The sequence below is a fragment of the Saccostrea cucullata genome, unplaced genomic scaffold (genome assembly GCF_032062105.1).
Source record: "Saccostrea cucullata isolate Sc308-1 unplaced genomic scaffold, CSIRO_AGI_Scuc_v1 ctg5891, whole genome shotgun sequence".
Lineage (NCBI taxonomy): Eukaryota > Metazoa > Mollusca > Bivalvia > Ostreida > Ostreidae > Saccostrea > Saccostrea cuccullata.
The window spans coordinates 1,210-23,281 of record NW_026930816.1 but is presented as its reverse complement, the minus strand read 5'-3'; the positions used below and the strand labels follow the sequence as shown (position 1 = coordinate 23,281).

General features: G+C 31.9%; 2 long non-coding RNA genes and 1 other non-coding gene across 3 annotated transcripts; all 3 read right to left on the bottom strand.

The window, feature by feature from the left end:
- Positions 1 to 211: 211 nt before the first annotated feature.
- On the bottom strand, positions 212 to 284 carry Trnal-gag (transfer RNA leucine (anticodon GAG)). The gene has a single exon. It is a non-coding gene; the product is annotated as a tRNA-Leu (tRNA).
- An 8,277-nt stretch (positions 285 to 8,561) lies between these two features.
- On the bottom strand, positions 8,562 to 21,737 carry LOC134230181 (uncharacterized). Its single transcript, XR_009984292.1, has 3 exons — positions 21,489 to 21,737; positions 13,664 to 13,736; positions 8,562 to 8,981 (listed from the first exon to the last, which is right to left on the bottom strand). It is a non-coding gene; the product is annotated as an uncharacterized LOC134230181 (long non-coding RNA).
- On the bottom strand, positions 15,819 to 18,419 carry LOC134230183 (uncharacterized). The gene is made up of 4 exons (XR_009984293.1): positions 18,258 to 18,419; positions 17,869 to 17,973; positions 17,408 to 17,568; positions 15,819 to 16,167 (listed from the first exon to the last, which is right to left on the bottom strand). It is a non-coding gene; the product is annotated as an uncharacterized LOC134230183 (long non-coding RNA).
- Positions 21,738 to 22,072: the final 335 nt, after the last annotated feature.

The window sequence follows — 22,072 nt, the reverse complement described above, 5'->3', positions numbered from 1 at the left end:
CAACTGAGCTTTCCAGGCCGATATCCACAGCCCAAACCATTCCATTCCTCCCTCCTTAAATGGTCTTTGCCCTCGAAGACAAAACCCAAGTTCTTATTGCCCCTGACAGGACTTTCAGTATTATTGTATACATATAGAAGCATTTTCTTTCACCTGCAAGTCCAGGGGTGGTCAACGGCACCAAATCTGTAACAGGAAAGGAGAAAATGTATGGCTGGACCGGGAATCAAACCCTGGACTCCTGTATCTCAGTCAGGTGCTCTACCAACTGAGCTATCCAGGCCGATATCCACGGCCAAAACCATTACATTCCTCCCTCCTTAAATGTTCTTCTCCCTCAAAGACACAACAACAAGTTCTTATTGCCCCTGGCAGGACTTTCAGTATTATTGTATACATATAGAAGCATTTTCTTAAGTCAATAATTTCTCGAAGATCATATTAATATTTCAGGAAAGTTCAAGCCAGATCTGCTACAGCAAACTGAACATAAAGTGGCATACTTGTGTGTCAGGAAACGAGACACATGTATGGCTGGACTGAGAATCTAACCGGGGATCCCTACATCACTACTTACATACGTAGGTGTTCTATTGACTTAAATACATGTATGGTAAAATATGTGTGTATAAACATATAAAAAGTCATGTTGTAAATTGAATTCAAAACTGAATAACCAAAATAATTGTTAAATGTAAAGATGTTTTCTAACTTGAATGAAATTGTTTCAACTAAAGCACCAAAGAATTGGTATGATAATATGAAGAAGTCAGTATATTGTTAAAAAAAAACTTGTAATTGACATGGTTTTTTAACAATATTGACCTCTTCACATTATCATAGCTAAATTTGCAAAATAAATCAGAATTGTTAATAAATTCTATATCTTTTTTTAAAATAGATCAAGCTGTTTACTTTATTTTATTTTCATCATGTTACAAATCCCATGGAAATATAGGATCCTTGGCTAATCAAGTGTCATTTGCAGTGTTACAAAAGAATATTGGATTTATATCAATTAGGTACCGGGTAATTAGGGACACAACTGAATTAAAAAAATGGAATAAGATGTAAAAACAAAAGTATTTTAATTCCACATATAATAGTTAGGTTGCTAGTTGTATATGCATTGATGTGTCACTGACAGGTACATGTAGTTTCTTATTTCCACAAAAACTTGATCCTTTGGTATTAACTCTTGAACAGTTTGTGCTGAGTCTTTGTATTTCACGTTTATTTCTTTTCCTTTAACCCCATGGTCTTGGCATTAGAGTGTGGCCTACATTTAGAATAAAATATTTGATCTTTATCGACCTTATACAACAGTTTGTTTAATTAAGAAAATTCATTATTCCAAATAATTTCCTTGGGAGCAAAAGTGCCCAGATTAATGAGGCTGACTTTATATGCATTTAATTTAAAAAATTCATGACATTATATAAAAAAGTTATCTCAAAAGTGTCTTATATTCATATAGACATAGTCATACTATGTTTGCAGTGTAAAAAAGAAGTAAAACGTGTATTTTCATTCTTATTGTATTAAAATATTTTGTTCTTTACAGAAGGAGACGGTAAAGAGGAACGGACATATCACACCATAAGACGTGCTTCAAAATCTGAATATACAGAATGAATTTTGCTCACTGCAAATCCTTGTGAAAGAACACCTTTGTTGTATTGACATAAAAACAACGGAATTGTCAGGATCCTTGAACATGACGCAACTGGCTGCATACGATGGCAATTAAAAATGCATACATGTTTACATTGATCTTTGTTAGCCAATAAGACAAAAAACAAAATAGCAAGTTTATCCTATTACTCTACAAGTACTGAATGTATTTCCTTTCCTTTGTTGAACTACATCATGAATTTCAAAATTGTACAGTATCACATACAGTTTATGGTGGGATTCCTCTAACTTTCATGAATCTGTTTGCAAAATCTATACTTTAAAGTTACAAATTATTACCTCTTATGATGATGATAACCAAATCACCCAATTTTCCCCGCACTTTTTACCATGTATTTAGCTTTTTTTTTTTACCATGCTGTAGTGTATTAATATCTGACAACTGATGACCAGGCATTCTTCAGTTAACAGAGTAATACATAACACATTTTTATCTGAATATTTTTAAAACAAGGATAACATGCATGGATTGATTCTGTGTTCAAAACTTCATAATCACTGGGTTTTCTTATTTATGTTGTACATGTATTTGGAATAAAAAAGGAATTGTTTAACTCTTTTCCCCCTAATGCATTACATCCTTTACCCCCTGATGCCACCATTTGACGCTATGCCCCATTTCCCTGATGCCACCATTTGACGCATACACAAAACAACCCTAAATTAGCTCTGTGATTTCCCCTGTTTCTAAGTAAATTCAGCTCTAAATGATAGTCAATCATGTGTATTACACATTAGGTAATGTTACAATAATTAGTGAAGTCACAGCTTGGTGTGAATTCACTTGAGATTTACCTGTGTGAAAACAATGGCACCCAGTTTGTTTACAAGAAGAAATTGGGCCTTGTCACAAGCAAAATTCAGCCTTAATATTGCATTTTATGTAAAATACCTTGGATTGCATTAGCATTGACAATGTTTTTTTAATCAGTTCTTAAGTTGAATTTAATAAAAATAAAATTTTACAATGAAAATTAGAGGAAGATCATCATAGAATCTTTAACAAGAACAACAATGGCGGCCACAGATTTCCCATGTGTTTTAAGAGTACTAAATAATCTACTTTCAGAATTTTTTTCATCTGGGCATTGATTTAGATATAATCATGTATTAATTTATTTTCCCCAAGACTTTTGCAAGAAGTGGTCAACTAAATATATTACATATTCATAAACATGCCTGCTTGTACTTGATTGTGAAGTTTAGTTGGCTCAAGTCTAAGATAATTACCTATCATTATTAATCTATCTTAATTAATATTAATTTGACAAAAAATAATGAGCCTTTTAATTGGTTTGGTATTATATTTTTAGTTTACTGGTATATTTTATAGAAAATTTCTTTCATAGAAAGGATAATATGAAGATTAGTTGTGAAAAATTCATTTTACCTGTTTTCACCTATATTGTTAATTGTAGATTAATTTTTCTTAGAAAATTATATGACAATACTAAAGTTCAATCCATTCCCCAAACATTGATATATATATGTGCCACTTTGATGATGTTTAGGTGCTTGAATAGCATGTTCTAAATGTAATGGTCAGTCTTTTCAAGTAAGTCAAAATGGCTTCAGGGGGCAGCCAGAAAAACACTCTAGGGAAATCGCATATGCGTCAAATGGTGGCAACAGGGGGAAAAGAGTTAAAGAAAAGTAAAATTAATCATTCTATTGTTGTCAAAGGAAGATAATAAAACCAGTTTAATTATGCACAGAATTGGTCAAAACATATTGTCATTGATAATTCATCCAAGAATCATATGTATAATAAATCTACAAAGGATATCATTTTTAAATATAAGAGCAAAAAGGTCAAGCAGGGCAACATGTGTCCAGGTGTACATGTATAAATTGTTTTCTGTGATATAGAATGTAATTTAGAAGAATATTACTTGAAATTTTACTCATTTTCTTTGAAATATTTCGATTAATTCTATCTATCAAAGTCAATTTGAATGATATAGGGAAAACTTATCTTTTTAAATATAAGTGCAAAAAGGTCAACCAGGGCAACATGTATCTAGGTGTACATGTATAAATTGTTTTTGTGATACAAAATGTAATTTAGAAGAATATTACATAGAATTTACTCATTTTCTGTGAAATATTTTGATAAATTCTTGATCAACTCTCTTCGTCACCATATTCTTCAAAATTGCATCCTTCTAAAGGAAGGGGGTAGGGTAAGGTGTAAGATAATTAACTTGTTCCAGGTTGAATTTAAACCCCATTATGTAGTATGATTTTTTTCTAAAATTTAAGACACTTATAGGCTAACTATAATATGCAATAAAAAAAGAAATTTGATGGGTAATTTTTTCACAGTGGAAGCAGAAGTGTGAGACTTTGTACTATAAATAGGCAATATTTTAACCTAATTTGACCATGCATCTTGGTAAATGTAATTCTGGTTTTTGCAAACAATGCTTGATAAATTTAAGATTGATGTCAAATATTAATCCATACAGACAGATGTTTGAATTCATATAAGACAAATGATAATTAATATAGTAATAAAAAATTTACAGCCCTTTTCATATCATAATCTTATATTATTTTACCCTGCTTTTTCAGCTCTTCGGTGGTTGATGAAGGCTATATTAAAATTGTCAAATTTCTCAAAAATTAGCCCGATGACCTGCCTTGACTTTTTGATATGATTTAGAACAAGGACTCAACACAAACATATAAAAAATTCAGAAAAATTCAATGGGTAGATTTTTTGTTGACAAGCTATCAATCTCTACCTTAATCTGAAAAAAGTGATTGAAAATATTCAAGGTACAAAAGGGATTAAATCCGGGTCGTGGGTTCAAAAATCTGATGCGCTTTTTGTTTCTAATATTCTCAACGCCCTTACCATCATATGCTAATGACGCCACTGCTCTAAATGCTCTTTTATATACTTGTATCTATAGAAGATGTCTTAAAATTATGAAAGGCCGGTCACTATTCAAAATTTCGCTCAAAACGTCTTGAATAAATTTTTGCAACTTTCCTTTGGAATGTTCTATTAAATAGGTGTGATAGCCTCATGAAATAACAGGAGAGTATCCTTATCGCCTTAATTTTGAGGTGTTGAAAGTATATTCAACATATCCTATACAGGAAAATAACACTAAAGCTCTATTACGATTACCTACACTTTCATGAAAAAGTTTATTAATAGCTGAAAATAAGAAATAAAGATTATTTTTTCATCTATTGATAGGAAATATCTGTTGAAAGATACGCATGCAAATTAACCAACTTGATCAAATTGAAGTGAATTCGCTAATATGCTTTACAAAATTGAAGTACAAAGTGATCATCCAGTTGCTTGAATACGGTATTATAATTGCTTCCTATTCAATGAACGAAAATAAAGGAAAGCAGGTTTCTTAAAATCGATTTATCTGTTAAAAAGATCACTCCTGAGTGTCCAACCAAAGTGGAAAAAACGTGAAAGATTAATCTATCTTGCTTGTTGAAACACATGCAGTGATCTACATGTATATGTATATTTCAAGTCAAGAGTATATTTCCTTTATTGTTTCGCAATTCGCTTTTGATTTTGAAATAAAATGTGATAGACACCACAGGGTTTGTCGCATCTATTTTTTCATACTGATATTTTTCTAGAAGAAAGTTAATTGCTTTAGTTGTTTAGATTGTCAACGTCGTCAACCTCTCCTATATATTTAGTAGTGTACATTTTCACTTGCTTGGAATTTTTTTTTTTTTTTGAATTTTGTGTCTCGCAGTAACTTTTAAGGAGATGTGCGAGACCCTCATCCATCCTGTGAAATTTTGGAGGTTTGTGGCGTTTGTAGCATTATTTTCATTTTGCTCGACAGTTTCTCGGCTTAGGTCTTTTTCACTATTTCTACATTTCGATTTCTTTAAAGTAAGCCAATACTGTTTTCACTACTGCCTTTCTCTGTCAAGGGCTTTATTTGATTATCTGAAAAATATTAACTTGAAATGAGCGACTTCCCAAATTGTTACTCCTAATACTAGTACCATGTGCCTTGTACAATCATTCTGCGTGTTGAATGAGCTTTAATTTTCCCTCGTAAACCTCGAAATATTTTGACTTATATTTCACTTTAATGGCTTAATTGTCAATTGACTCTGTCAGGGTTGGCCGGGAAATACGGATGGTGGGAATTATTAGTGGTAACTACCGGTAATTTCCAGTCCCGGTAAATGCTGTAAAATGTATCCAAACTGAGAAATACTTGGAATTGAAGAATTTATTTCTTTTAATTCATTTAATCTAATACAAATTCAGAAATAAACTGAACAAAGAAACAAAAGATTAATAAAATCGTTTTATAAGTAAAAATTAAAAAATGAAACTTGGAATAGGCAGTACTTTTAACTGTCGCGGGAATTATGAGTATTTCCCGTTTTCTGCCAACCAAAGGCTGTAAAGTATCCTAACTCCAAGAGTTTATATACTTGGTAAATATTTCATTCATTTTTCCATGGCAGTTTACAGTTTCAGTTCTAAACTGATAATTTTTTTTTATTTATCCTCCTAGCTGACTTCTCCTCTTGTCTAACATGACTTAAAATAAATGTTTAAATTGCTCAAATTGTCTTTAAAGTTGTCTTATTGTGACAGATGTTGCAGTTGCTTACGTTTAGCAAAATTCGGGAACGATGTGATGGTATCTCTATCTCTGATGTCTCCATATGAGTGAAAAATTCTCAAGAGGGACGTTAAACAATAAACAAACAATCAATTAATAGAGAGACACCAACTTTCAAAAAGTTGTATTTCTGGGGGCATTTCTATTATGTTTATATTTATTAATTCACAAATAAATGTAAATGGGATTGGGCAGCAGGCAAAGTCTATTTAATCCCTCTCTGAGCAATGTAACTAAACAAATATCTATAAAACAGAAGTTCTAGATGAGATTTCCACAAGAGAGGGAAATGGCATTGGTACCACTACTGACTTGGTGAATTTCAAAACCTTCTACTGACGGTTTTATAAAAAATATTTTTTATGGAATAGCATATTATGTAATAACATAATTATTCCTTCGTTTCTATTTTCATGATAAAGAATTAACAAGAGGCCCATGGGCCTTATAGGTCACCTGGACATCATGCAACAACTTTTTCAGTAATTGAATTTGATTCATTTTTAAGCCTGGTGCTATGGCATTCACAATTTTGAAAGAGGCACCATTACTCATCATAAATATACACTTAGCAATTGCTTAGTTTGGTTAATTAATACTCATACGCAGGGTAGTGAAACAAAAACTTCATTTCAACTTATTTAGTAAAATTCAGCAATAATCAGTGGTACCCCTTCCACACATGAACCCCTGACCCTAGGACTACACATTGCACAATTTTTGTAAAAGCACCCTTGCTGACCCTGGGGTCTTGAAATTCACAATTCTGAAAGATTAAGGTCCTTGCTCATCATAACTATATAGTTAGTTCATCTGCTTAATACCCAGAAGAAGAGAAGAAAATTTTTCAAAGAATTAATGTATTTTCACTACATAATCAATAGAGTCCCGCCCTAACACGAGAACCCCTGACCCTAGGGACATAAAATTCACAATTTTGGTAGAAGCACTTTTGCTTATCATAACTATGTACATAGTTATTTTATTTAATGCCCAAGAGCAAAGAAGAATATTTTCAAAGCATTAATGTATTTTTACTTTGTAATCAAAAGAGCCGAGCCCTGACATTAGAACCCCTAAACCTGGGGCCATACAATTCACAATTTTGGTAGAGGCATACATGCTTATTATAACAATGTTCATAGTTTATTTATTTGATACCCAGAAGCAGAGAAGATTTTCAAAGAATTAATGCTTTTTCACTATATAATCAATAGAGCCTCGCCCTAAAACTAGAACCCAAGACCCTGGGGTCATAAAATTTATAATTTTTGTAGAGGCACTCTTGCTTATCATAAATAAGAACTTAGTAACTGTAAGATCAAATCTTTTCGTGGGATCAAACTTCCGTGGTTTGATTGATTGATTGTATATTGTTTAACGTCCCTCTTGAGAATTTTTCACTCATATGGAGACGTCACCGATGCCGGTGAAGGGCTTCAAATTAAGACCTATACTCGGCACTCAGGGCCATTGAGCCGTGAGGGTTCTTTATCGTGCTAACGCCTACCGTGACACGGGACCTACGTTTTTAAGGTCATATCCGAAAGACCCGTGACTTTCACTTCTAGTGCCGAGCGCTTGGCGAAGGAACAGTCACTACCTATGTTTACGTCTTAGGTATGACGCGGCGCCGCGATCGAAAATCGAACCCGGGCCTCCCTATCACGAAGCGAACGCTCTACCACTAGGCTACCGTGACCGTGGTTTGAGGAAAAAAGTTGGTTCGTTGGGATTCGATTTCGTGGGTGAAATAGTTTTTAGAAGTTGTGCAAATGAAAATTTACATTACGGGGTGGCCATAAATTCATGAGTTTCTTCATATCTCGAAAACAACGAAAAAATTAACCTCCAAAAAAATTAGTGATTTCACTGTAGTTTATATAATGCCCGAGAGTAAAGAAAAAGTAGAGAAAAAGATTTTCAAGGAATTAATGAATTTTCACTAAATAATTAATAAAGCCCCATCCTAACACTAGAACCCCTGACCCAAGGGCCCTAAATTTCAAAATTTGGTAGAGGACTCAGTGTTGATTACAATCATGCAAACAGTTTGACTACTTGATGTTCAGGAGTAAAGTAAAGGTAAAAAAGCTTTTTTTTTTATCTAATGTATGGGCCTGGATTAAAATTCAATTACATGTACATGTAACACAAAATATGTTGTAAAAATACCTGAAATTGTCATTTCTAGCATGTTTGTGATTATATACATATATGATTCGGGTTTGTTACTAGAATGCTCTAAGTCGGAAATAGGCAAATTTTGAAAGTACATTTACATTGTATTAGCTCAACTTACTCAAGTCTTTTAGGCATTAATATATTTACACATCATAATGTTTTTAAATTCTCAACTTCTATTTCCAATTTACATCATTTGAGAAAAAAGTTCTATTGCAATGACATCATTTTTCACAAGCATGTATATCGTAAATTTAAATTGCCTTGTTTTCCTAAAAGATCACCAAAATTATATTGTTAAAGATCACTTTGATTGTAAACAAAGTCCTCCAAGATTGGTATTTCACTGTAGTTAATATTAAAAGAGGCTGGAGTTCCTTTCTGACGTCATTTCTGCAGCCTTGGAAATCAGGTCTTGTTTCCTTGCAAGATGACTTTCATCAAAGATTCTGTCACCCATGGGACCTTGAATTATTAAAATTACACCGAGTACAATGTAAGCCTTCACAACATTTTTTAAAAGCCTTGTATTTTGTATCTATTTCAGTTTGACATTAAAAATAGCTAATTATTGCGATGAACTAGGGTTGTCCGCAAGGTTCGAGGACAACATTGACAATTGCTGACAAACATTGATGAAATACGAGGGGCGTTCAATAAATAATGTCATTGGTGCTCAGAAAGAAGCAAGCGACGCTTTTCAATGATTTAGTCTTCATGATTTTACTTATTAATCTATTTAATTCAAACACATGTCCGTAACACTTTTTATCCAATTTCTGATTGTTTTTAGAACTTATTTTTGGGTATGACCCTTAGTATACTGGAAAATGGCTGCTCCAATGATTTCATGGACTTTTTTTTCCTTCTGAAAGGTGTTTTATTCCAAGTTTGGAAATAGAAACAAGTCAAAAGGTCAAAGATCTGGCAAATATTGTTCATGTGAACAAACATTAACTTTCTGTTTATCCCGTAAACCCTTTTACTCTTTAGGGCATGCGGGTTTAAACGCTGTCATGAAGAAATTCAGTGTAGTGGATTCCTGATTATGGGTCCTTTCTCTGATAAACCTCTCGATTTCTTTGCAAAAAACTGCTTTCTAGACACCTTCAGATATTAAACTGTCTCCCCGAATACGAATTTGAACAATAATACCACTAATATTTAAGAAATTTGCATATAAATCCGTTTGTGAGCTCTTGCATACTTTTGCTCTTGACAGACCTTCGCCGTTTTTATTAAGTACATCTTATGGTTAATTTTGTTTTAATGATTTTAAGCAATAGATTCATTTTCAAATATCTGTTTAAATACAAAACAAACATGGACTACAATTACTAATATTTTAAAATAATTGTTAAGACTTTTGTACACGCTGTCGTTTTCACTCATTTTTCAAAATACAGAGTGACCTTAGAGTACCAAGCTTAATTACTGTCAAACGTTTCTTAAAAACAGTGTAAACTACTCCCGATATGATGTCTATCAAATTTGCCTTGTGTCTTAAAGTCAATCATACAACATCAAATATTATATGTTGAATTTTGGCAAACAGTACATAAGTTGTTATAATTTTTGTTGGGAAGGAGGGTACCCAATTTTGATGCCCATTATATATTTTTAATCGTTGAAATCCACCTACTAATTTGTCTATAAAACAGGCATCGGTTGATGTAAATGTCACATATGTCAGTGAATATTTCTTTGAGATTTTTAACAAGTTTTACAGCAGCTTTAAAGTAGCTTTTATTTTCACTCTAGTTTACTGATTCTTTACCATTCATTTATAATTCAGTGTCTCGAATAGCCCTTGTTTCCCAGCTTCTCACGATAAAACTGTGTGATGAAAAGTTTTCACATAAACTGTTATAAATTCATTAAAGATTCAATAATGAGAGAAAGTCCAGCTTTATGCCATATGACTACTATGTTGTATGTCATCTAGCTACTGACATTATTTATTGAACGCCCCTCGTATATGACACTATTACTTTCATTGATTTCAGGATTTATTTGATAATTATGCAGTTTTTTAAAACAAAAACAAAGCACAAATAGTTATATTTTTATTAGATACAAAGAAAAACAGACGCTCTTAGCCGGAACACTAAAACGAAAATACTTGATGTTACCCGATGTCAGAATAAATGTTTCTTTTTCTCAAAGTTTTCACAATCTAACAAATTTCTAATGTTGCTTAATAAGTCATCAAAATTTCTAACTGATCTGATTTCGTGCATAAAATAATATTTAATGCTTCCTCTCTTGGATCCTGCATATCATCACACAACTGTCCATGTAAAAAAAATAGTAAGCTTTAGTACGGAAACAACGGCAGCGTCACGTTACTAAATTCAATTTTACAGCACTATTATCTCGGATCGATGGTCTTTATGCATATCATTTTGTTTACTTTTGCTTCCGTCCGAAAATATTATATGCCACTAACAAACTTAAAAACCGACTTCCTTTCCTTGATTTCCCGAATATTTACAGAATTTATTAATTTCTTATGATGTTTTTCTAATGTCTGCGGAAAACATTATAACTGCACTCTGCTCCACCTTTTTCGAACTATGCCGACCATGTCATACTGGGTTCTAACCTCGAATTCTCAACCATTTTGAAATTTGAATTTTTCAGGTTTGATCTTATAACTTTTGTCAACTTCCTAATGTAAAAGGCAACTAAATTTCCGTGGAAATTTACAAAATACATATGAAATTCATGTAGTGAAAAATCAATCTTAAATAAAAATTTTGCGTTACTCCGGGTCATCATCCTAAGACTTATATGGCCAGTTGCGAATCTCGGATATAAACCATCCAAGTTTACGCGTCGCACGCATGTGAGGCTTGCCTGAGTCTAATGAAGGGGTGGTTAAAACCCAGCTAAATAACTTGTCAATGGATTTTTGGGTAGAATAATGATACATTTGAAATATTTCGATGTTGCAGAAATGTTTTATGGTAATGATGATTGTTTTGATAGATTTTTCAGTATTTAACAAGAGGCCCATGGGCCAAATCGCTCACCTGATAAACTTTGGCCATGCTGTTTTTTAACAGATTTTCCCCTTTGTAATACCTTTGTAATACAAATTTTGACAAAGTCCTACATCCAAGGGTCATGATTTTGATAATTTAAAATCTGCACTATCCCAGGTTGCTTTCACATAGGTTTCAGCTTTTCTGGGCCAATGGTTCTAGAGAAGATGATTTTTTATATATATTTAAATGTAAAACTTGGGGATTCCTTATTGTGATCCCAACCTACCCAAAGGTGTCACGATTGGAGCAATGTAGAATCTACACTCCCCCAGGATGATTCCAAATAAGTTTTTTAGCTTTTCTGGCCCAGTGGTTCTTGAGAAGAAGATTTTTAAAGTTTTTTCCTTTATATTTCTATGTAAAACTTGGATTCCTTATTGTGGCTCAGCCTTACCCTAAAGGGTTATAATTTGAACAATTTAGAATCTTAGCTACTCCAGTATGCTTCCATATAAGTTTTTCAGCTTTTCTGGCCCAGTGGTTCTTGAGGAGAAGATTTTTAAAGTTTGTTTTCCTCTATATTTCTATTTAAAACTTGGATTCCCTATTGTGGTGGCCCTACCCCTGGGGATCATAATTTGAACAATTTAAAATCTACACTACCCCAGGATGCTTCCACATATGTTTCAGCTTTTCTGGACTAGTGGTTCTTGAGAAGATTTTTAAATTACACCACCCTATTTTTTTTATTATCTTATCCCCTTGGAAGTGGATTTGGCCCTTGATGTATCAATTTATATTCACATTCACCAAAGAATGCTTTGAACCAAGTTTGGTTAAAATTGGCCCAGTGGTTCCTGAAAAGTTGAAAGTGTGAAAAGTTTACACACGGACAGACGACGGACAACGGGTGATCAGAAAAACTCACTTGAGCTTTCAGCTCAAATGAGCTAAAAAGCTATTCTATTAGAATTTTTTATGGCCATATTTCATGGGGATTTTTCTTTTTGCGCAACTGTTCAATGTGCCATTTTATCACAGATGCAGCTATAGAATAAAATTTAGGAAGAAAATCTTCTAAAATACATAAATGTACATAAACAGGAATTTTATAGAATTTTATAGAAACTAATTCACCAAATTTAAATCAAATTATGATTTCAACACTTTCAAACAGCTAATGATGTACATTCAAATTATGCCGAATTTCCTAGAGATAAAAAGTCCTTCAGATATCTGATTAATCAGGCTATCTACATGCCCGTAGGAACCGGGCCGGATTGAGGGATTGCATGTCCGTTCCCTGTAATTTTTGTGTAAAATTCTCTAGAAAACATAGCTATTAAATACGTGTTTTCTCAAAAATAATGTCTTATAATTTGTTTTTCATTTGATTTTAATAAAACTAAAATCCTAAATTTATACATAGTTCCTTTATTATTTACATATGTATTGATATTGCTTCTAAATTACTTATTCTAAGACCCCCATCCCTGTTTTCTACTCTTCAGCCTCTTGCAAAAGCTTTATTCTGTTTGTGATTTTATATTTTCTTATGGGTTGAGTTTCGATGAAAGATGCCGTGATTTTAATAAAATTAATAGTATTGCATTTTTAATTTACAATTTAGCATCAATATATATCTTTGATTTTAAATATATCTTTTTCATTTTTAACCAATTACAAGTACAATAAATTTTTTTGAAGTGCTGTAATAGTAGAAAACCTATTGTCCTTCAACATTTTATATGAGTAAGCCAAGATTAGGTAAACCTTACTCAGTTTTCTTACGTGCAACAGAAATGCGACTCAGGTAATCCCGACTCAGCTGGGGTTTAAACCCATCTTACGTGTTCCATGGATCAACCGCTGAATTTTACTTATCTGAGGCATAGATACGCAACTGATTAATAATGAAGCTGTGATTTTGATTATAGATTTGAAATTGAAAATAATTTTACATTTTGTAATTCATATTTAGGAAAGGATTATAAATAAACTAATAAGAAATATCAATGACACAGCTTTATAAAAATTTTCTCTTGTTCACGAATTTTTCGGACAACCCTTATAAATTAACTTTTTATAGACTTATGTAATACCAAATAATATCGAATTAGAACATTTTGATTTTTGATTATTGTTTTTGATACTCACTTTGCTATGTTCTTCCTTCCAACACATTCATCATTTTTTGTTTCAGCATTCCGTTGCTCAACCTCAGAATCGCCTAGGTACGTAAATAGTTAAATTCAATAAAATCAAATCATTTGAAGAATCAATGCTATTTTACTGCCAAAAAATGATTGCACTTAGTGTATCAAACGTGGCCCCCGGTAAATTGCGCAAAAATAAAGCTTAAAATGTAGCCTAATGAAATTAATAAAGCAATTCTTCAAGGTCTAGATCGCAACTTTGCAAAATTACAGAAATTAAGGTATCCGATCCATATAAGCCTCAGATTCAATGAAATTGAATGCATTACAGATATGTATGGGCTTAATAATTAGTGTAGTTAGAACTAATTTTCATCTTTTAGTATAAGATTGTAAGAGTGGGACATGTCCTAATTTATGACCTTTTCCTGCCCTGACGAGTTATTTCCCTTTGATTTTTCTCAATAAAAATTAATTTTTAAAAAATCTGTTGGGTAAAAAAATTATTTCTTATTGTTTTTCTATTCCAAATGATCGATTACATCTTTCCACCAGAGCATTTTTTGATATTTGAATTATTTATTTTTTTTATCTTAAAAACCTTTCTTCCATAGACTTCAGTGCAATCTTCAATAATTAATTTCTGCTTAGGTAATATAATTTTTGAAAATTTCTCTTGGTAAATCCCTTTCTACTTTAAAATGCTGTAAAATAATATCAGGATATTTTACAAACAATTGATATTTAAGTTTACAAATTTTGATCCTAATATGGATCGGATACCTTAAAAGTGAGTAATATTGAAGAACGAGACTGTGTTTTGTAAAAGGGGTCAATGCAAATCACGAACCTCCATTGTTATTCAAAGTTTTTCCGATTTTCAGAGCTGAAATACATAGTGAGCGCATGCTTGCCCAAATTTCTCAAAAAGACAGAAGGTGTAGAACTTTCGGAAATTCAACATATTTAACCCTTTCTCTTCCGGCGCATTTTACGTGATTTTGGAGGCCTTTTGACATGGCATTATTAAATTATTTCTAACTTTTTTATCCAAGGAGAAAGCTAGGCATAATGCATACCATTTTGTAGGAAATTTCTTACAGATGATATTTTATGACTGTTTAGATACTCAACCAATGACCTTATTAGTAAAAATTGAGGTCAAAGGTCAATTAAGTGCAAAATTTTATGGGATTTTTTGATACTTTCTCATCTTTAAGCTAAATATTAAGTATGATGCATGTTGAAATAGGAAATTTGGGATATACCCACAAAAGAGCATTATACTGTACTACACGAAACACATAAACTTTTTTTCAATTCTGCATATAACTACTTACAATGGGTTGCTAAGCAACACAGAATTCTTTAATTTTCGGGCAGAAATTTTCATTTTTTACTCATCCTAGACACATTTATGCATCCCAGCACATATAAAAGTTAGATGTGAGGTCATAAAATTACAAGGGACATACAGCAGATAAATTGTCTTAAAGTTTGACCTCATTAGAACTATTTTTAGGAGGTCAAAGGTCAAATAAGTGCAAAAGTTTCATCTATTTTTTTCAACACTTTTCAATATTCTTGCCATAATTTTACACAATGGATGCTGAAATGGAAAATTCTGAATATACTCTCAAGAAGGGATCAGAACTGCAATATCCATGCATCATTTTAGTTCAAATATCTGTTTAATGACCTTTAAGTGGTTGCTAAGCAACATCATTTTAAAGCTTTTGGCTATATACATGTTTGTTATTTCACATTCTGGACACATTCTAGACACTTTTTGTATATTTCATCATATTGTTTGTAAGATATGGGCCATAAAGATGAAAGAACATTTTTGTATTAAAAATTGACCTTGACACTCTTGTTCTTCAGGGGGTCAAGGTCATATCAGTACAGAATTCTGCTTTAAACTGTAAGTAAATATCAATTATGAAATGCTTCAAACATGGATAAATCATCTAATAGTTGACGTAATAAAAATGGCGAACGACAAAATTTGCAAGCAAAGAATTCTGGTCTGCTTCTTACAAAGCCCTAGCAAAACATGTATACTATCTTTTTGTTAAACAAGAAATCCATTCTCTTGATGCCAATAAAATAATCTTTATTTTCATGGATTTAATCAAACAAGAAAAAAAAACTAAATGATTTCATTACAAGATTTTCAGGTATAACAGAGCTTAAGGGGTACAATAAAGACTTGACATGTTATCTTGGAGGGAAATAATAATAATAGATAGCATTGGCAATATTTAATGCAAAACTGTTTAGTCAATAAGTTGAAAATTTGACGCTTATATCCAAATATACAAATCCAGAAATATTGCAAGATGAATTCCAAATCAGACTGAAATCTTCAACAAAATGTTGAAGAGCACTTTTACTTTGTGTCCACCATTCTTTTATCAACTGTCATTTCTCTGTAAGACTGGAGGAAATTCTTTGACTTGTCCATTATTATTTGCTGTCAAGTACAAGTGATCAGCTTCTGTCCTGTAAAAGATTTAAGTATTTTGAAACAGATACATGTCATTGTGTATATAAATTTATATTTATAAATAAAATTAAGAATGCTTAAATTACTACCGGTACATTTATTTGATTTTCCTTTTAAAATTAAAATTGTATTTATTATGTGATCCAAGTAGTTAAATGATATTGTTAAGTCAATGTATTAGGACTGATAATTCAACAACCTTGTAGTAAACCATCATGGTAAAATTACTGAACTAAAACAAATAGCATATATGGCAATCTGACTAAAGCCAGACCTCTGTTTACGCTATCGCAACATGTAAAAAAAATTGGTATTAGATTGCTACAAAAGCCAGGAAGGGATACGTAAATTTTTCAAAAACGTAAAAAATGATATCGAATCAAATTAGACAATCCAATCCCACGTATTACTAAATTGTTCCCTCGATTATAATATGAGATCTCGAATTACACAATCCGATCTTAAGGATTACTAATTCGCCCCCTTGATTCATAATTTTAGATCTCGAATTACATACCGGTAATTTGTTTTCACAGATTGATAATTCAATATCTCGATTTGTTACAACGTCAGTCTTATGATTTTGGAAATCTGTGCTCTTGAATTTCATTACATATATGTACAGATACATCCAACCATTTTAATCAATAAGTGCGTTCTATTTATTTTGTTTCAGCAACCGGTCATTTCCAATCTCTTTCATAACTAATTCAACGTATATTTATTTTAGAAATATTATGATTACACAGGACCCATATTCACTTTTACTATCTAGAACTTTCAATTATTCTAATATACAAGTAACACAAAAACCTCTAAGATTTTTTGTTGTACAAATATCAGTACTAGCACATGGATTTGAAAATGTTCATGTATTTTTCTCATTTTGAACCGTAATATGTAATAAAAGTTAGGATGTAAAATACTACAATATTCTATTTTTTAAACATGTATTACCATATCCAATATGTACAGATAAATAATTTAAACGAAATCATGGGAAGGGTTTACATTCCGAGGGAATGAATCATTTAAACTAAGAGAATGAATTATACAATCTGAGATAACGGATTGTGTAATTTGAGGGAACGAATTGATAATCTGTGAGAATGAATTGGCAATTTGTTATAACAGACTGTCAATCAGAGAGAAAGGATTGTATAAATCAAGAACTCGGTTAACTTTTATAAATTTGAAAAATTCTATGTCCCTTCATGGCTTTCATAGATTTCATACCTGCATGGCTGCCAGGGTTGTAAAAAAAGGAGACAATAGACTGCAATGTTACTTCAGGGCAAAATTCCTGGGGCAAGGCTGTTCGTGAGCATGGGAGTGTTGATAAACCATCCAGTGAGTTTGACCACCCATGTATATGATGTACCATAATTGGAAAGTGTCTGAAAAATTGAGAAAATGGAAATGCTAACCACATACTTTATGCAGATTGGAAATACAACAGCAGTCTATAAAAACAGCTTGTTCCATATCTCGGCATTCATTCAGATAGATATTACATGTTTAAATAATGTGTCTGTATGACAAATCAAGCATCATAAGTATTATGTGTTTAAAACACTTATTTTTCAAAATATAAATCAAATGTTTATAAACTTGTATGAATGCGATACCATGAGGCTTTTTTTTTTTTTTGAAATTTTAGAAATACAGAAATTTTCAATACCAAAACAAAAATTTACCTGTTCATTGGTGTCCTTACATATTAATTGACCTTCGTAGTTCATGGTGGGCTTAGAAAGTGGGTATTCACAGATGAAAGTATTGTTGCATATGGTGAAAGCACCCTAAAATTTCAATGTGAAAGTTGTACATGTACACACTGGTACATTGATGCTGAAAACAACTATCCATTATTATGACAACTTTGATTTTACTTTGAACTTACGAGTGATTGTCAAAAGCATCAAAGTTCAAAAACAATGCAAAATTGGCTGAACGATACGAAACACGCACACTGAAACATAGAGATAGATCTAGTACATGTGTACATTTAGTTTTCTTTTGAACGTGAACTAGGCCTAATGCGTTTTAATCTTAAACTTTTAAATCAATATTCACGTATTCTCACCTGCTAATACCAAAGGCATGTCCGTATTATTTGATTCATTGATGTGAGGATCTTCGTTGTGAACTAATCATGAAAATTGACGTTCAGATTTCGGATCATGTTTTTGTTTACAGCTATCACAGCGGAAACACGTGTTTATTTCAATTCGTATCAACTCGTACAGTGATGAGTCGTATTTATTTATAAATATGAGTTTTTGTATTGTTAAAATATAGATCTAATTAAATTGCAAATTAATAAGTATACAGTATAACAAGATACAACAATATTTTAAAAATCTGATTGATTTTTTGTAGTAAAGATCGACGTTCCGGAAATCTACAATTTTTATCAATATTGTATACATATCACTTCATGAAAAATACATCATTAGGGCCTACATGTAGATGAATAAATCAATATTCACTGAACACAAAAGGCAGAACGAAAGTATAATATGTTTTTTTTGAAACCTTTTTTTTTTCTTTTTGTATTATGCATTAATTTCAGTAAAAATATATTTAAATGGTCAAAAAAGAATTTGTTGTTTCGAGTAAGACGCAACAATATCGACCTTGACGTTACATGTAAATATTGACCGATTTTTCCATAAAAACTATGCGAAGGTCACAAATTCAAATTATCGTAATTAAGAAAATACTGAGCGTAAGAAGGCCTTTAAGGGCTTGTTGGAAAGGAAATTTTCTCTACTTTTACCAGCTTTATTTTGTTTTCCCTATTTCAACACAGAAATAAACGTAAAGCTGAGCTTTGTTTGAATATTAGGAATAAAATCGAGAAAAAACACATAAGTGAAAGAAAATTCTTCTTTTTAAAATATACCTTAAAGTAATAACAATAATTTTTACATATTTTAAAAGTAGAGAAAATATGCTTTAAGAATATACCATGCTTTCTTATAAAGTTAATCAGGAAAAAAATTGTCAATCGTCTGGAAAATCGGCAATCGCTTTGGAAAATTACGCCATTTTCAAAAAGTCTCATTTGTCTTTACAACGTAAAATCGATTAAATACCGGCAATCAAAATATAATCTTTTTAGATATTTTAAAAGTAGAGAAAATTTCCAAAAAGATGATATATAGCTTATATACCTTCATGCTACTACAAAATAAATACGGAGATCTTATTTTCGCGAAGTCGTGTTTTAACGCGCCACCGGTCAATTTGACCGGTACGGAAGTGAAGGGGTTAAGGGAGAATTTTGGGCAAGCCTGCGCTCGGGGTAAACATTTTGAAAAAAGGTACAAATCGCCGACAATTTTCTTCACTGTTTACGGGTATTTACATGTCATTGACCTCATTGTGACCTGTTTAATATTCCAATTTATCACGTGATTAGTAGACTCAGGTAACATTGTGAATACAAAAAATCGATAAACCACGTGGTTGTAGATTCCGTCGAAAAGCGTCCAACTTAGACCGTTACATGTACATTTTCAATCAATCAACATAGAATTATTTCTTTTTTTGTCAAGTGTTTAAATAGGGTGCTGGAATATTAAATTGGAAAAAAAAAACAATATTTTATTTTTAGTCCTTAGATTTAAGAGGCACGTTTAGAGGTTCAACGAGTTTCAAAGATTTAACTTTGAGAGGTAGCATCAATTCTCAAAGTGTTTTTGACAGTAAAAATATAAGGACACGGGGTAGAATATGTTGATTGTTTAAGACAGGCATGGAATTCTTACTGGTACCCCCCCCCCCCCCCCACACACACACAAAACAAAAAACAATAAAAAAAAAAAACGCACATACAATTTGTAAAATTTTTTTAGTGATAAAATATCAACAAGTGCAGCATCACAAAAAAAAAAAATTCCGTATACCATTACTTGTGAGAAGTACGGGGTATTTACTGTACTTTTAAAAGTACGAAGAGAGAGAGAGAGAGAGAGAGAGAGAGAGAGAGAGAGAGAGAGAGAGAGAGAGAGAGAGAGAATTGCAATACGGCACTAACCTTTTAAAAAACATAGAAGTTTTGCTTAAATATGATTTTCCCCGTCTTCATATACAAGTAAGCTCAGTTTTAAATTTCCACCGAGAAACGACCACAAGATGGGGGATCTGGATTTATAGGGATCATATACATCTCAAAGATCCTCCGCCTGTACCATCGTTCGTAAAAAAAAAAGTCGTAATCCTTGAAAAATTCTTTGTGTTTATTTTTCAGTATACCGTTTGTATTTTGTATTAAATTCCAAAAGCCATTATATCTGGCTAAATATTACACTGTTACATGGTTTCAATCGATTGATGAAATGCCCCGCCTACACTGAATATTAATGTGACACAATTAAAACCTAACTCGGACAAGCGCAACATTCCGGAAATAACACGGAGTATATAGCTTTTTAAATTACCATTTATAAAACTAAGACGCTGTTTTCAATGTGAATTTTTGCAAGAAATATACCACAAAGATAACAAAGTATGAGTTCGGTGTAAAATAATTAACTTTTGAGTTAATTAGATAAAGTTAGAGGGGTCCGAAAAAGGGGCCACGGCACTATGCTTAAGTGGAATCATTCAAATATATCATATATTATGTTAATAACGGAACCTTAATAAAAACAACCCACATTAAATAAAAGACAAAATAACGATAAAAACAATATTATCAAAGAATGCTACAGAAAATCTGAATTCTGAAAAAAGCAAACCAAACATCTGACTAAAGGTAAAAGGCAGCATTTAAATAATAGAGAAGATGTAACAAACTAGAATAATGTTTGAGGAAATTGCATGCCTGTAAGAAATCTTTAAGGTATTCATTGAGGAGTGAGAATCATCATTGACAAACAGATTCATAGTTTCTGATCTTGAGCAATCACATATAGGAGGTAAAAATAATACATTATTGATAAAAAATTATGCTACTGCAAAAATTATCAATTTCAAGTGATAAAGAATCGCTTTTCAATGGGTGGGTATTTTGGTCAGATAGTGTGAAATGTGTAGTGAAAGCTTTTTTGAGAAAGAAACTCATGAGGCTACGTCTTTGACATTAAAAGTTAAGTATTTCAGTCCTTACAAAACATGCTGATTAAAATATTATATAGCAGAAACCTTATAAATCACATATTGAATGAAACACAGGCATTTACATATGGTGTACTCATGTTAAATTTCAGGAAATGAGTTTAGCAAAGATTGACATGGAAATTTATGAGAACCTTGAAACGAGAATAAAGCACAGATTATAATGGGATATCTCAAATGATAATTTTACCTGCATGAGATCTCGTGCTTTCTTCTCTAGTTCCTTCTTTTCTAATTTACTTGTTGCTTCCGTTGCATGCCCGATTTCATTTCTGTATATCCGGATCCTTTCTACGTCATCAGTCAATCTTGTATCGGATGTATCCGGAGTCCTTCCCCAACCTTTAGTCGGGACCTGAAGACTTGGATCACGATTACGTAACATCGTGTACATCATCGTCACATCAAACTTTTCTGAGGAAGGATTAGACCTATCAGCTAAAAAGGAATGAGGGTTATTTATAAATTGATTTAAGCAATTCATACAAAATTTGAACCATAATTCTTTAGATAACATGATACATCAAACGTCAAAACATAATTTTCTTTATATTTATAAAATGGTAAAAAACTTTTGTCGATCTTTACCTTTGGATTCACATAGAAACGCAAATAAATCTATTTGAAAAGTATTTATCTATCTTGTATTGAATTTAGAATTGTTTGAATTTGATAATATTTTATATTATCGTGTCTATATATTGAAACATTTTAGATACAATGCAATTAACAGATTAAAACATGTATTCCTTCCAAAGGAATGATCCGCATGGA